Source organism: Bombina bombina, chromosome 3 (genome assembly GCF_027579735.1).
Source record: "Bombina bombina isolate aBomBom1 chromosome 3, aBomBom1.pri, whole genome shotgun sequence".
In the NCBI taxonomy this organism is placed as follows: Eukaryota; Metazoa; Chordata; class Amphibia; order Anura; family Bombinatoridae; genus Bombina; species Bombina bombina.
In genome coordinates, this window is record NC_069501.1 from 47,331,024 (window position 1) to 47,344,371 (window position 13,348).

Consider the following 13,348-nt stretch of genomic DNA (forward strand, 5'->3'; position numbering starts at 1 on the left):
CATTTGTATTCACCTTCTGTAGCCTCGTGCACTTCTGCCCTGCTTGGTTTGTCATCTGGAAAACCTCCCTGCAGCTCTTTATCGTTCTTCTCCTCCCCGGATGGAGTTATGTGTTCTTCACCATCATTATCATTGTCTTCACCATCTAGCTCTACAACACAAAGAACGTTACACAAAGGATGAGACACAGTATGAAAGGTGCAGGATCTACTGGGAATACAGAACCCTTGTTTTCTAAAGAGAGATGCAATATATTAATATGCCCCCTCTGGCAGGCAAAGGGTTAAGGCATTTTAAATTATAATCCCTATAATTCAAAGGATATCTCGTTACATTTAATTCCCCATAAAATGTATAATTGTGCATAATTAAAAAAAGAAACTGTCATTATTTATTTTGCCAGTGCTATTTTGTGGTGCAATGTGGTAATTAGTGGTGTAATGTGCTACTTTATAATGTGATACACAAATTAAAGCAGAGTTATGCTAATTTATGCTAAGTTTCAGTACAGGGAGATGTGGGTATGTTACTTAGTGGTAAACTATGATCATTTGTTGCGTAATGAATATTGCATTGTGTTATGTTCCTTTAACCCTTTCATGACGGTACAGTAGTGTTCACATCGGAACGAAGACTATTAGTAAAAATGAAATCACGTGATCGTAAAGGCCGGGTACGGATCATGGGGAACTGCCTATGCTACTAGACACGCCCCCCCAAGCCAATCCTTGTCTTCGTCAAAGGAGGAACCTGCAGGATGACGTATATGGTAGAACGTTTTATGCCGTCCTAACAGCGTAAAGGAGTTAATATGTGGTATACTACTTTGTCGTGTGGAATGTAACAATGTGCAGTAAGCTACTCTGTGGTGTGGCTTGTGGCGTTGTGATTCAGTATGAATTGTCTACAAAATGCATGGTTAGCGAGCACCTATATCAAACAAATTCAGATTGGATGCTTAAAGGGAAATGAAATTTGCTCCATTCTCTCAGTATCCTTTGTTGAATGAGTAGCAATACTCTACTGGGGGCTAGATGAACTCCTCTGGTGAGACACTTACAATAGGCATATAAAGTATGTGCAGCCACCAATCAGCAGCTAGCTTCCAGTAGTGTATTGTTGCTCCTGAGCTTACCTAGATATGCTTTTCAACAAAAGACACCAAAAGAATAAAGCAAATTTTATAATAGAAGTAAATTGGAAAGCTGTTGTTTAACATTGATTTTACGGTCTCTTTAAATTGTCTGTACAACAGGATGTGGCTTATAACTGTTGTAACTATTTAGAACATTGCTATAAACAATTTTGCAAACTTTATTGTTAGACAGCTAAATACACGTGCACGCTCCTGAGCTCAGCAAGAATGACAGTTTTACAAAGGATACTAAAAGAACTAAAACAAAAATTAAAATGTAGGTATCAGGTACCGTCAGGCCCAGTAAGTACAGTCTCTTCTCAAAATTCAGCCTATTCTTATTATACGTCATTTTTTATTTTAGTTCAGTAATGAATGTTATTAAATAGAAGCAGATTTACCTGAAGGTTTTGATATTTCGTGCGACACAGGATTTTCAGCCTCAGCTTCCATGTTTCTCGCTTCTACATCAGATTCTTCGTCACCTTTATATAATTTACAATATATTAATAAGGCACTAGTTACAATAGCAATTCATGCTTTTTCTTAACCAAAGCTTATTATTTAGAACCAACTGAGGCATTTGCAATAAGTTTATAATAATAATACAAGTATTATTAGGGATGCACCAAAATGAAAATTCTGGACCGAAACCGATTCCCGAAAAAATTCAGGATGCCCCTGGCCGAAAACCGAAACCACATTTTTTTTCTCTTTTAACTACAGTGTGTGTGTGTAGCTGAGAGAGCTTGTAGTCGGGAAAGCTCCAACAAATAGGCATGGTCCCTTTTACCGTAGGGCGTGATCTGCAGTGAAACTGGTGGAGCTCTACAAGGGATATATACTGTTTGGTGGGTGCTAATTTGTACTAACTGTGTGCGAGCTTGGGCTTATGCATATATAGTGTGCACGCATATTTGCCTCAGGTGAATAGAATGTCTACGCACAAGAGGCTGATGTATGAGCACTGTATATAAGGCTTATACATATTCACTGTGTGTGCTTAGGGCTGTGTCTGATATTATCAAGTGTTTATAAACATGTTACTTATCCTCCTTTGAATACTGCATTCAGAACTTTGGTTTCCTTCTAAAAAAAAAGAAAAAAAAAAAGGGCATTGCTGGTTTCAAATATCATCATGTCATGGTACTTATGTGTGTGCTCTGTGTACCATGCCAGTGTTGTGCTGCTCGCTTTATGCTTAGGATAGACATTTAACTCAATAGAACAGGGGAGGGAAGTACATTTTTAGCCATTTTGGTCCTCTTTGGGCCGAAATTGGAATTGCACATTTTCGGCGCCCCAAATGTTGGTGCATCGCTAGTATTATTCTTTATTTAGTTCTGTGTAACAGAATCAGATTTAACCATTTGTTTGTTTTTTAACAATTATCAAAATAAAGTATAGTCCTAGAAAACTATTATTATATGCAAAACAGTAAGTCAAGTAATGAACTCTAACAGCAGCTCTAGGCTGGCATCAAATTTAAAATATGCTACACAATAATTTTACCGAAAATAAAAGGCAAAAAAAAGCGAAAAAACGAATTAAAAAAATGCCATTTTCGGCCGAAACTTTCTGCGGCTGAAATTTCGGTGCATCCCTAATTATTATATTTATAATCACATTGATAAAGAGTAACAGTATAAAACACATATTTATTTTACCAATAAAGGGAGTCTGAGCCCTTCATTGTACATACAGGACATACTCACTGATAAACAATAACTGCTCTCAGTCTATCATCCATAGACGTGTACGTGCCCTGTGACCATTAGATTTGCAAAGGAACCACTAACCTATTAAGCCATGTCACTAGTGTTTTGTACAGTTACTTTCTACAGATTATGTGAATGGGCTGCTCAGTTTGTAGTATTCATTTCCTTAACATCCAGCAGAGCTCTTCCGTTTAAAGGGACATTCCAGTCAAAAAATGAAATGCTCAGTTAGGACCTTTAACTGTACCCTCATGCCATATAAACACAAACCACTGAAAAAAACAGCCCTTACAAATTAACATTGTGTCCGATGATATAATTAAGTATCCACCCTGATGCGATTATCTAACGAGCGTTGTCAATACTGTGAGGTCACTCAAACAATTTTAAAAAGATAAAATGTAGCTTATGAGCTGTTTATCTCGCTATAAAGGTTCTGAATGTGAAAGAGAGACACATGCACTGTAATATAATGCTAAAAAAAAAATGTTTACAAGATTTCTCTTGATGCTTGTGAGTATTTGATCAGCGTGCACTTTCCCTGAAGCAGAAGTCACAGTTGGTGCTGTATATAGAGTTGTGTCACCATCTCCCCTGTGCTGTATATAGAGCTAGGTCACCCTCTCCCCAGTGCTGTATATAGAGCTAGGTCACCCTCTCCTCAGTGCTGTATATAGAGCTAGGTCACCCTCTCTCCAGTGCTGTATATAGAGCTGTGTCACCCTCTCCCCAGTGCTGTATATAGAGCTAGCTCACCCTCTCTACAGTGCTGTATATAGAGCTAGCTCACCCTCTCTACAGTGCTGTATATAGAGCTAGGTCACCCTCTCTCCAGTGCTGTATATAGAGCTAGGTCACCCTCTCTCCAATGTTGTATATAGAGCTAGGTCACCCTCTCCCCAGTGCTGTATATAGAGCTAGGTCACCCTCTCCCCAGTGCTGTATATAGAGCTAGGTCACCCTCTCCTCAGTGCTGTATATAGAGCTAGGTCACCCTCTCTCCAGTGCTGTATATAGAGCTGTGTCACCCTCTCTCCAATGTTGTATATAGAGCTAGGTCACCCTCTCCCCAGTGCTGTATATAGAGCTAGGTCACCCTCTCCTCAGTGCTGTATATAGAGCTAGGTCACCCTCTCTCCAATGTTGTATATAGAGCTAGGTCACCCTCTCCCCAGTGCTGTATATAGAGCTAGGTCACCCTCTCCTCAGTGCTGTATATAGAGCTAGGTCACCCTCTCTCCAGTGCTGTATATAGAGCTGTGTCACCCTCTCTCCAGTGCTGTATATAGAGCTGTGTCACCCTCTCTCTCCAGTGCTGTATATAGAGCTGTGTCACCCTCTCTCTCCAGTGCTGTATATAGAGCTGTGTCACCCTTTCTCCAGTGCTGTATATAGAGCTAGGTCACCCTTTCTACAGTGCTGTATATAGAGCTAGGTCACCCTCTCTCCAGTGCTGTATATAGAGCTCTGTCACCCTCTCTCTCCAGTGCTGTATATAGAGCTAGGTCAGCCTCTCCCCAGTGCTGTATATAGAGCTAGGTCACCCTCTCTCCAGTGCTGTATATAGAGCTAGGTCACCCTCTCTCCAATGCTGTATATAGAGCTAGGTCACCCTCTCCCCAGTGCTGTATATAGAGCTAGGTCACCCTCTCCCCAGTGCTGTATATAGAGCTAGGTCACCCTCTCCTCAGTGCTGTATATAGAGCTAGGTCACCCTCTCTCCAGTGCTGTATATAGAGCTGTGTCACCCTCTCCCCAGTGCTGTATATAGAGCTAGCTCACCCTCTCTACAGTGCTGTATATAGAGCTAGGTCACCCTCTCTCCAGTGCTGTATATAGAGCTAGGTCACCCTCTCTCCAATGCTGTATATAGAGCTGTGTCACACTCTCTCCAGTGCTGTATATAGAGCTGTGTCAATTCTCCCCAGTGCTGTATATAGAGCTAGGTCACCCTCTCTCCAATGCTGTATATAGAGCTGTGTCACACTCTCTCCAGTGCTGTATATAGAGCTGTGCCACCCTTTCTCCAGTGCTGTATATAGAGCTAGGTCGCCCTCTCTCTCCAGTGCTGTATATAGAGCTAGGTCACCCTCTCTCCAGTGCTGTATATACAGCTAGGTCACCCTCTCTCCAGTGCTGTATATACAGCTAGGTCACCCTCTCTCCAGTGCTGTATATAGAGCTACGTCACCCTCTCTCCAGTGCTGTATATAGAGCTAGGTCACCCTCTCTCCAGTGCTGTATATAGAGCTGTGTCATCCTCTCTCCAGTGCTGTATATAGAGCTAGGTCAGCCTCTCTCCAGTGCTGTATATAGAGCTATGTCACCCTCTCTCCAGTGCTGTATATAGAGCTAGGTCAGCCTCTCTCCAGTGCTGTATATAGAGCTAGGTCACCCTCTCTCCAGTGCTGTATATAGAGCTAGGTCACCCTCTCTCCTGTGCTGTATATAGAGCTAGGCCAGCCTCTCCCCAGTGCTGTATATACAGCTAGGTCACCCTCTCTCCAGTGCTGTATATAGAGCTAGGTCACCCTCTCTCCAGTGCTGTATATAGAGCTGTGTCACCCTCTCTCCAGTGCTGTATATAGAGCTGTGTCACCCTCTCTCCAGTGCTGTATATAGAGCTGTGTCACCCTCTCCCCAGTGCTGTATATAGAGCTAGGTCACCCTCTCCAGTGCTGTATATAGAGCTAGGTAACCCTCTCTCCAGTGCTGTATATAGAGCTAGGTCACCCTCTCTCCAGTGCTGTATATAGAGCTGTGTCAGCCTCTCTCCAGTACTGTATATAGAGCTAGGTCACCCTCCCCAGTGCTGTATATAGAGCTAGGTCACCCTCTCTCCAGTGCTGTATATAGAGCTAGGTCACCCTCTCTCCAGTGCTGTATATAGAGCTAGGTCACCCTCTCTCCAGTGCTGTATATAGAGCTAGGTCACCCTCTCTCCAGTGCTGTATATAGGGCTGTGTCACCCTCTCTCCAGTGCTGTATATAGAGCTGTGTCACCCTCTCTCCAGTGCTGTATATAGAGCTGTGTCACCCTCTCCCCAGTGCTGTATATAGAGCTAGGTCACCCTCTCCAGTGCTGTATATAGAGCTAGGTAACCCTCTCTCCAGTGCTGTATATAGAGCTAGGTCACCCTCTCTCCAGTGCTGTATATAGAGCAAGGTCAGCCTCTCTCCAGTGCTGTATATAGAGCTAGGTCACCCTCTCTCCAGTGCTGTATATAGAGCTAGGTCACCCTCTCTCCAGTGCTGTATATAGAGCTAGGTCACCCTCTCTCCAGTGCTGTATATAGAGCTAGGTCACCCTCTCTCCAGTGCTGTATATAGAGCTAGGTCACCCTCTCTCCAGTGCTGTATATAGAGCTAGGTCACCCTCTTTCCAGTGCTATATATAGAGCTAGGTCACCCTCTCCCCAGTGCTGTATATAGAGCTGTGTCACCCTCTCTCCAGTGCTGTATATAGAGCTAGGTCACCCTCTCCCCAGTGCTGTATATAGAGCTAGGTCACCCTCTCTCCAGTGCTGTATATAGAGCTAGGTCACCCTCTCTCCAGTGCTGTATATAGAGCTAGGTCACCCTCTCTCCAGTGCTGTATATAGAGCTAGGTCACCCTCTCCCCAGTGCTGTATATAGAGCTAGGTCACCCTCTCCCCAGTGCTGTATATAGAGCTAGGTCACCCTCTCCCCAGTGCTGTATATAGAGCTAGGTCACTCTCTCTCCAGTGCTGTATATAGAGCTGTGTCACCCTCTCTCCAGTGCTGTATATAGAGCTAGGTCACCCGCTCTCCAGTGCTGTATATAGAGATGTGTCACCCTCTCTCCAGTGCTGTATATAGAGCTAGGTAAGCCTCTCCCTAGTGCTGTATATAGAGCTAGGTCACCCTCTCTCCAATGTTGTATATAGAGCTAGGTCAACCTCTCTCCAGTGCTGTATATAGAGCTAGGTCAGCCTCTCTCCAGTGCTGTATATAGAGCTAGGTCAGCCTCTCTCCAGTGCTGTATATAGAGCTAGGTCACCCTCTCTCCAGTGCTGTATATAGAGCTAGGTCACCCTCTCTCCAGTGCTGTATATACAGCTAGGTCACCCTCTCTCCAGTGCTGTATATAGAGCTAGGTCACCCTCTCTCCAGTGCTGTATATAGAGCTAGGTCACCCTCTCTCCAGTGCTGTGTAGAGCTAGGTCACCCTCTCTCCTGTGCTGTATATAGAGCTAGGCCAGCCTCTCCCCAGTGCTGTATATACAGCTAGGTCACCCTCTCTCCAGTGCTGTATATAGAGCTAGGTCACCCTCTCTCCAGTGCTGTATATAGAGCTAGGTCACCCTCTCTCCAGTGCTGTATATAGGGCTGTGTCACCCTCTCTCCAGTGCTGTATATAGAGCTGTGTCACCCTCTCTCCAGTGCTGTATATAGAGCTAGGTCACCCTCTCTCCAGTGCTGTATATAGGGCTGTGTCACCCTCTCTCCAGTGCTGTATATAGAGCTGTGTCACCCTCTCTCCAGTGCTGTATATAGAGCTGTGTCACCCTCTCCCCAGTGCTGTATATAGAGCTAGGTCACCCTCTCCAGTGCTGTATATAGAGCTAGGTCACCCTCTCTCCAGTGCTGTATATAGAGCTAGGTCACCCTCTCTCCAGTGCTGTATATAGAGCAAGGTCACCCTCTCTCCAGTGCTGTATATAGAGCTAGGTCAGTCTCTCCCCAGTGCTGTATATAGAGCTAGGTCAGTCTCTCCCCAGTGCTGTATATAGAGCTAGGTCACCCTCTCCCTGGTGCTGTATATAGAGCTAGGTCACTCTCTCTCCAGTGCTGTATATAGAGCTGTGTCACCCTCTCTCCAGTGCTGTATATAGAGCTAGGTCACCCTCTCTCCAGTGCTGTATATAGAGCTAGGTCAACCTCTCTCCAGTGCTGTATATAGAGCTGTGTCACCCTCTCTCTCCAGTGCTGTATATAGAGCTGTGTCACCCTTTCTCCAGTGCTGTATATAGAGCTAGGTCACCCTTTCTCCAGTGCTGTATATAGAGCTAGGTCACCCTCTCTCCAGTGCTGTATATAGAGCTCTGTCACCCTCTCTCTCCAGTGCTGTATATAGAGCTGTGTCACCCTCTCTCCTGTGCTGTATATAGAGCTAGGTCAGCCTCTCCCCAGTGCTGTATATAGAGCTAGGTCACCCTCTCTCCAGTGCTGTATATAGAGCTAGGTCAGTCTCTCCCCAGTGCTGTATATAGAGCTAGGTCAGCCTCTCCCCAGTGCTGTATATACAGCTAGGTCAACCTCTCTCCAGTGCTGTATATACAGCTAGGTCAGTCTCTCCCCAGTGCTGTATATAGAGCTAGGTCACCCTCTCCCCAGTGCTGTATATAGAGCTAGGTCACCCTCTCTCCAGTGCTGTATATAGAGCTAGGTCACCCTCTCTCCAGTGCTGTATATAGAGATGTGTCACCCTCTCTCCAGTGCTGTATATAGAGCTGTGTCACCCTCTCTCCAGTGCTGTATATAGAGCTAGGTCACCCTCTCTCCAGTGCTGTATATAGAGCTAGGTCACCCTCTCTCTAGTGCTGTATATAGAGCTAGGTCACCCTCTCTCTAGTGCTGTATATAGAGCTAGGTCACCCTCTCCCCAGTGCTGTATATAGAGCTAGGTCACCCTCTCCCCAGTGCTGTATATAGAGCTAGGTCACCCTCTCCCCAGTGCTGTATATAGAGCTAGGTCACTCTCTCTCCAGTGCTGTATATAGAGCTGTGTCACCCTCTCTCCAGTGCTGTATATAGAGCTAGGTCACCCGCTCTCCAGTGCTGTATATAGAGATGTGTCACCCTCTCTCCAGTGCTGTATATAGAGCTAGGTAAGCCTCTCCCCAGTGCTGTATATAGAGCTAGGTCACCCTCTCCCCAGTGCTGTATATAGAGCTAGGTCACCCTCTCTCCAGTGCTGTATATAGAGCTAGGTCACCCTCTCTCCAGTGCTGTATATAGAGATGTGTCACCCTCTCTCCAGTGCTGTATATAGAGCTGTGTCACCCTCTCTCCAGTGCTGTATATAGAGCTAGGTCACCCTCTCTCCAGTGCTGTATATAGAGCTAGGTCACCCTCTCTCTAGTGCTGTATATAGAGCTAGGTCACCCTCTCTCTAGTGCTGTATATAGAGCTAGGTCACCCTCTCTCCAGTGCTGTATATAGAGCTAGGTCACCCTCTCTCTAGTGCTGTATATAGAGCTAGGTCACACTCTCCCCAGTGCTGTATATAGAGCTAGGTCACCCTCTCTCCAGTGCTGTATATAGAGCTGTGTCATCCTCTCTCCAGTGCTGTATATAGAGCTAGGTCACCCTCTCCCCAGTGCTGTATATAGAGCTAGGTCACCCTCTCTCCAGTGCTGTATATAGAGCTAGGTCACCCGCTCTCCAGTGCTGTATATAGAGATGTGTCAGCCTCTCCCCAGTGCTGTATATAGAGCTAGGTCACCCTCTCTCCAGTGCTGTATATAGAGCTAGGTCACCCTCTCCCCAGTGCTGTATATAGAGCTAGGTCACCCTCTCCCCAGTGCTGTATATAGAGCTAGGTCACCCTCTCCCCAGTGCTGTATATAGAGCTAGGTCACCCTCTCTCCAGTGCTGTATATAGAGCTGTGTCAGCCTCTCCCCAGTGCTGTATATAGAGCTAGGTCACCCTCTCTCCAGTGCTGTATATAGAGCTAGGTCACCCTCTCCCCAGTGCTGTATATAGAGCTAGGTAACCCTCTCTCCAGTGCTGTATATAGAGCTAGGTCAACCTCTCTCCAGTGCTGTATATAGAGATGTGTCAGCCTCTCCCCAGTGCTGTATATAGAGCTAGGTCACCCTCTCTCCAGTGCTGTATATAGAGCTAGGTCACCCTCTCCCCAGTGCTGTATATAGAGCTCTGTCACCCTCTCTCCAGTGCTGTATATAGAGCTGTGTCAGCCTCTCCCCAGTGCTGTATATAGAGCTAGGTCACCCTCTCTCCAGTGTTGTATATAGAGCTAGGTCACCCTCTCTCCTGTGCTGTATATAGAGCTAGGTCACCCTCTCTCCAGTGCTGTATATAGAGCTAGGTCACCCTCTCTCCAGTGCTGTATATAGATCTAGTTCTGCCTCTCTCCAGTGATGTATATAGATCTAGTTCTGCCTCTCTCCAGTGCAGTATATATCGAACATGTTACCTTTTACTTCATATGCTGCATTTTCCAGCTCTTCAGACTCCATGTTAGTTTATACAGTTGCCTGGAGACCAAGTAAAGAAGGCTTCCGCTATTCCTATGGCAACAGTCACATGTGGAGCTTTTTCTGGGAATTGTAGTTCTAATAAGTTAAAAGATTGTCACATGGTAAACGTTCACCAATCACAGGCTTTGTATAGATAATTATGCCGTGTTACTTCCTATACAGCCGCAAATAAAAAGTCGTGCTGCACTTCTCTAACTTATTATACGGCGACTGTTTGCTGAATCTGATCAGCAGCAAACTCTTCATATAAGAAACCTGTATCGCTGATGTCTGTAAACAGCCCGAGATAAAGCGCATTAGTGCTGGAACTCTGCACAATAAATATGTCTGTAATTAGTGTACGGAGAGGTGACATTGTCTTATAATCAGTTTGCAGAAATGAGCTGGTGGCAACATAAAAATATACTTTGTGTGACATCTTGCGCGGAACACAATACAACTTGCAGTTGCGGTTTATTTTTATACAACACAATGTAACCACTCGCAAGTGGTTTGCTATTGTGGCAGCAATTCCCCTTTTTTTCTCCTTTGTGAATCTATTCACACGAATAAGGAGAGATATTTCATGCTTTGGTGTATATTTAAGAGTGTACTCTTTTAGATGTAGGTCACTGGCGTAGATACTTTACAGTCCAGACCCCTCCCACAAATACTATAACCACACCGCACCCAAACCCTGCCCAGGAATAACCAAACTCCACCCTTGCACACTTAGCCCCACCCCCTCGGTTCCACTTGCCCCATACCCTCCAACCGTTGATCCTTCCTATCCTAGGTTAAGAATGTTTAATGTTGGACAGGATGGCAAAATGTGTTGGTTAATGTAAGCAAATTAAAACCAATGAAAAGTCTCACCCACTTATGGTTCAATAGTCCTATTTCTGCTGAGGGGAGCTAAATAACCCCAGTGAGAAAGCCATATAGAAATGTAAGCACCATGTGTTCCACATAGTGCAGGGTGATCACATAGCAGGACTGCTGACAGGCTTGCATTTAGTGTATTGTAGGAAGTGTTACTGCCCATTACTAGAGGATCTCACTATCCCTCTAACCAGACTGTGCTCCAGTTTCTCCCACCAGCAGCAGCAGTGTTTACTGAAGCATTTCTGTTCTCTGTCTAGGGGGAACTTAGTTCCACCTGCAAAAATAGTGCAGGAACGCCATTCCCATGCGTTTCTGCTCGACTTGACCCCTGACTAGTAGGTAGAAAAGTGAGATAGAGGTTCCCATACTGCAAAATGCAGGCAGTTAAGCGCTCCAAGGAGGAAGTTCTGTGCTTTTCTCCAAACTCAGAAGAAGCTGCATCCCACTATCTGCACTAGATCATATCTTACAATAGGATATTGTTCATCCAACGAATAAGTTGATCCAAGATTTATAACATGAAAAACTTTGAAATACAACACTTAAGTCATATGTTACTATAAAAAGAACTGTACACAATTTTACTGTCTTCCCTTGAATTGTCCTAGGTCACAATTTTCCTCATTAAAAAGAAACATTTAAATGCCAAAATATGGTACTAGGTGGTAATCTTTCTCCTTTGTATAAACAGATTCTGAATGTTAGATGGAGTTTAATTCATAAGTTGTAATGAAGATACACATTAACTTTTTAATGTAGCGCTGAAATTCAAAGTCTCCCACTTCAAAAGTATTTTATTTTTGTGCACTAACAATTTGAACTTTTCTTTGATCAGTACTTTAGCCATACGACACCCACACTGTTTTTTTTTTTTTTAGCTGGAATGTCTATTGGAGAATAGTTCAAACTGTTAGCTAACCAAAAAATTAGTGCAGGGTATTTGAATTTTAGCTCTACATTAACCCCTTAATGACCAGCGACGTACCCTGTACAGGGTACATCACTGGTCTTTCTATGGGGGTGACTTTTTCATTAGCGCAGTCTCCATGCTATTTTAGAAAGCTTGCAGGAAGGAGGCTCTAATTATGCAGAGACAATCACTTTACGACCAGCGACGTACAGGGTACATTGCAGTCGTTAAGGGGTTAAAAAGTAAGTTAAAGCGTATCTTCATTAAAACTTATGAATTAAACTGCATCTAAAATAATGCTAACATCTGTTTATACAAAGGGGAAAGTTTATCATCACTTTAAAGGGATACGAGATCCAAAAACTTTCTTTAGAACCCATTCTTGCAAAAATTCTGTTATATAGTTTGCACACTCATGAGCTTAAAGCGACACTCAAGTCAAAATGAAACTTTCATGATTCAGATAGAGCAGCAATTTTAAACAATTTTACAATTTTTCCATTAACAAAATGTGCACTGTCTTTTTATAGTTACACTTTTTGAGTCACCAGCTCCTACTGAGCATCTTCACAGAATATATGCATATGCATTTGTGATTGGCTGATGGCTGTCACATGATACAGGGGGAGTGGCAATAGACATAACTTTGAAATTTGTCAGAAAAATCTAATACTCATTTTAAGTTCAGACTAAGTGCTATTGCATTGTTTTTTTTATCATGCATTAGTTGATTATGCAAATCTACTGTAGCTACTGGCCCTTTAAGTCCCTGCTTTTCAACAAAAAAATAATAAGATAATAAAGAAAATTTATACTAGAAGGAATATGAAAGTTGTTTAAAATTGAACGCTCTATCTGAATCATGAAAGAAAGAAAATTGGGTTTCATGTCCTTTTAACCTCACCAACTACACAGATCTATTATAAAATATTAAAGTCTCTTCCCTCATTACCTTAACTATCATGTATGGCTATTAAAGGGACAGTAAACAAGAGAATTTTTGTTGTTTAAAAAGATAGATAATCCCTTTATTACCCATTCCCCAGTTTGCATAACCAACACAGTTATAATAATATACTTTTTACCTCTGTGATTACCTTGTATCTAAGCCTCTGCAAACTGCCCCCTTATTTCAGTTCTTTTGACAGACTTGCATTTTTAGCCAATCAGTGCTGACTCCTAGGAGCTTCACGTGCCTGAGCTCAATGTTATCTATATGAAACACATGAACTAATGCCCTCTAGTGGTGAAAAACTGTCAAAATGCTTTCAGATTAGAGGCAGTCTTCAAGGTCTAAGAAATTAGCACATGAACCTCCTAGATTTAGCTTTCAATTAAGAATACCAAGAGAACAAAGCAAAATTGGTAATAAAAGTAAATTGGAAAGTTAAAATTACATGCCCTATTTAAATCATGAAAGATTTTTTTTTACTTTACTGTCCCTTTAATACCAATACTCTGGGTTTTGTTTTT

At 43.5% G+C, this 13,348-nt stretch overlaps 1 long non-coding RNA gene across 1 annotated transcript; it reads right to left on the reverse strand.

Annotated features, from left to right (window-relative positions):
* Window positions 1–23: 23 nt before the first annotated feature.
* On the reverse strand, window positions 24–10,073 carry LOC128652851 (uncharacterized). The gene is made up of 3 exons (XR_008401309.1): window positions 10,038–10,073; window positions 1,537–1,620; window positions 24–151 (listed from the first exon to the last, which is right to left on the reverse strand). It is a non-coding gene; the product is annotated as an uncharacterized LOC128652851 (long non-coding RNA).
* Between the last annotated feature and the right edge of the window lie 3,275 nt (window positions 10,074–13,348).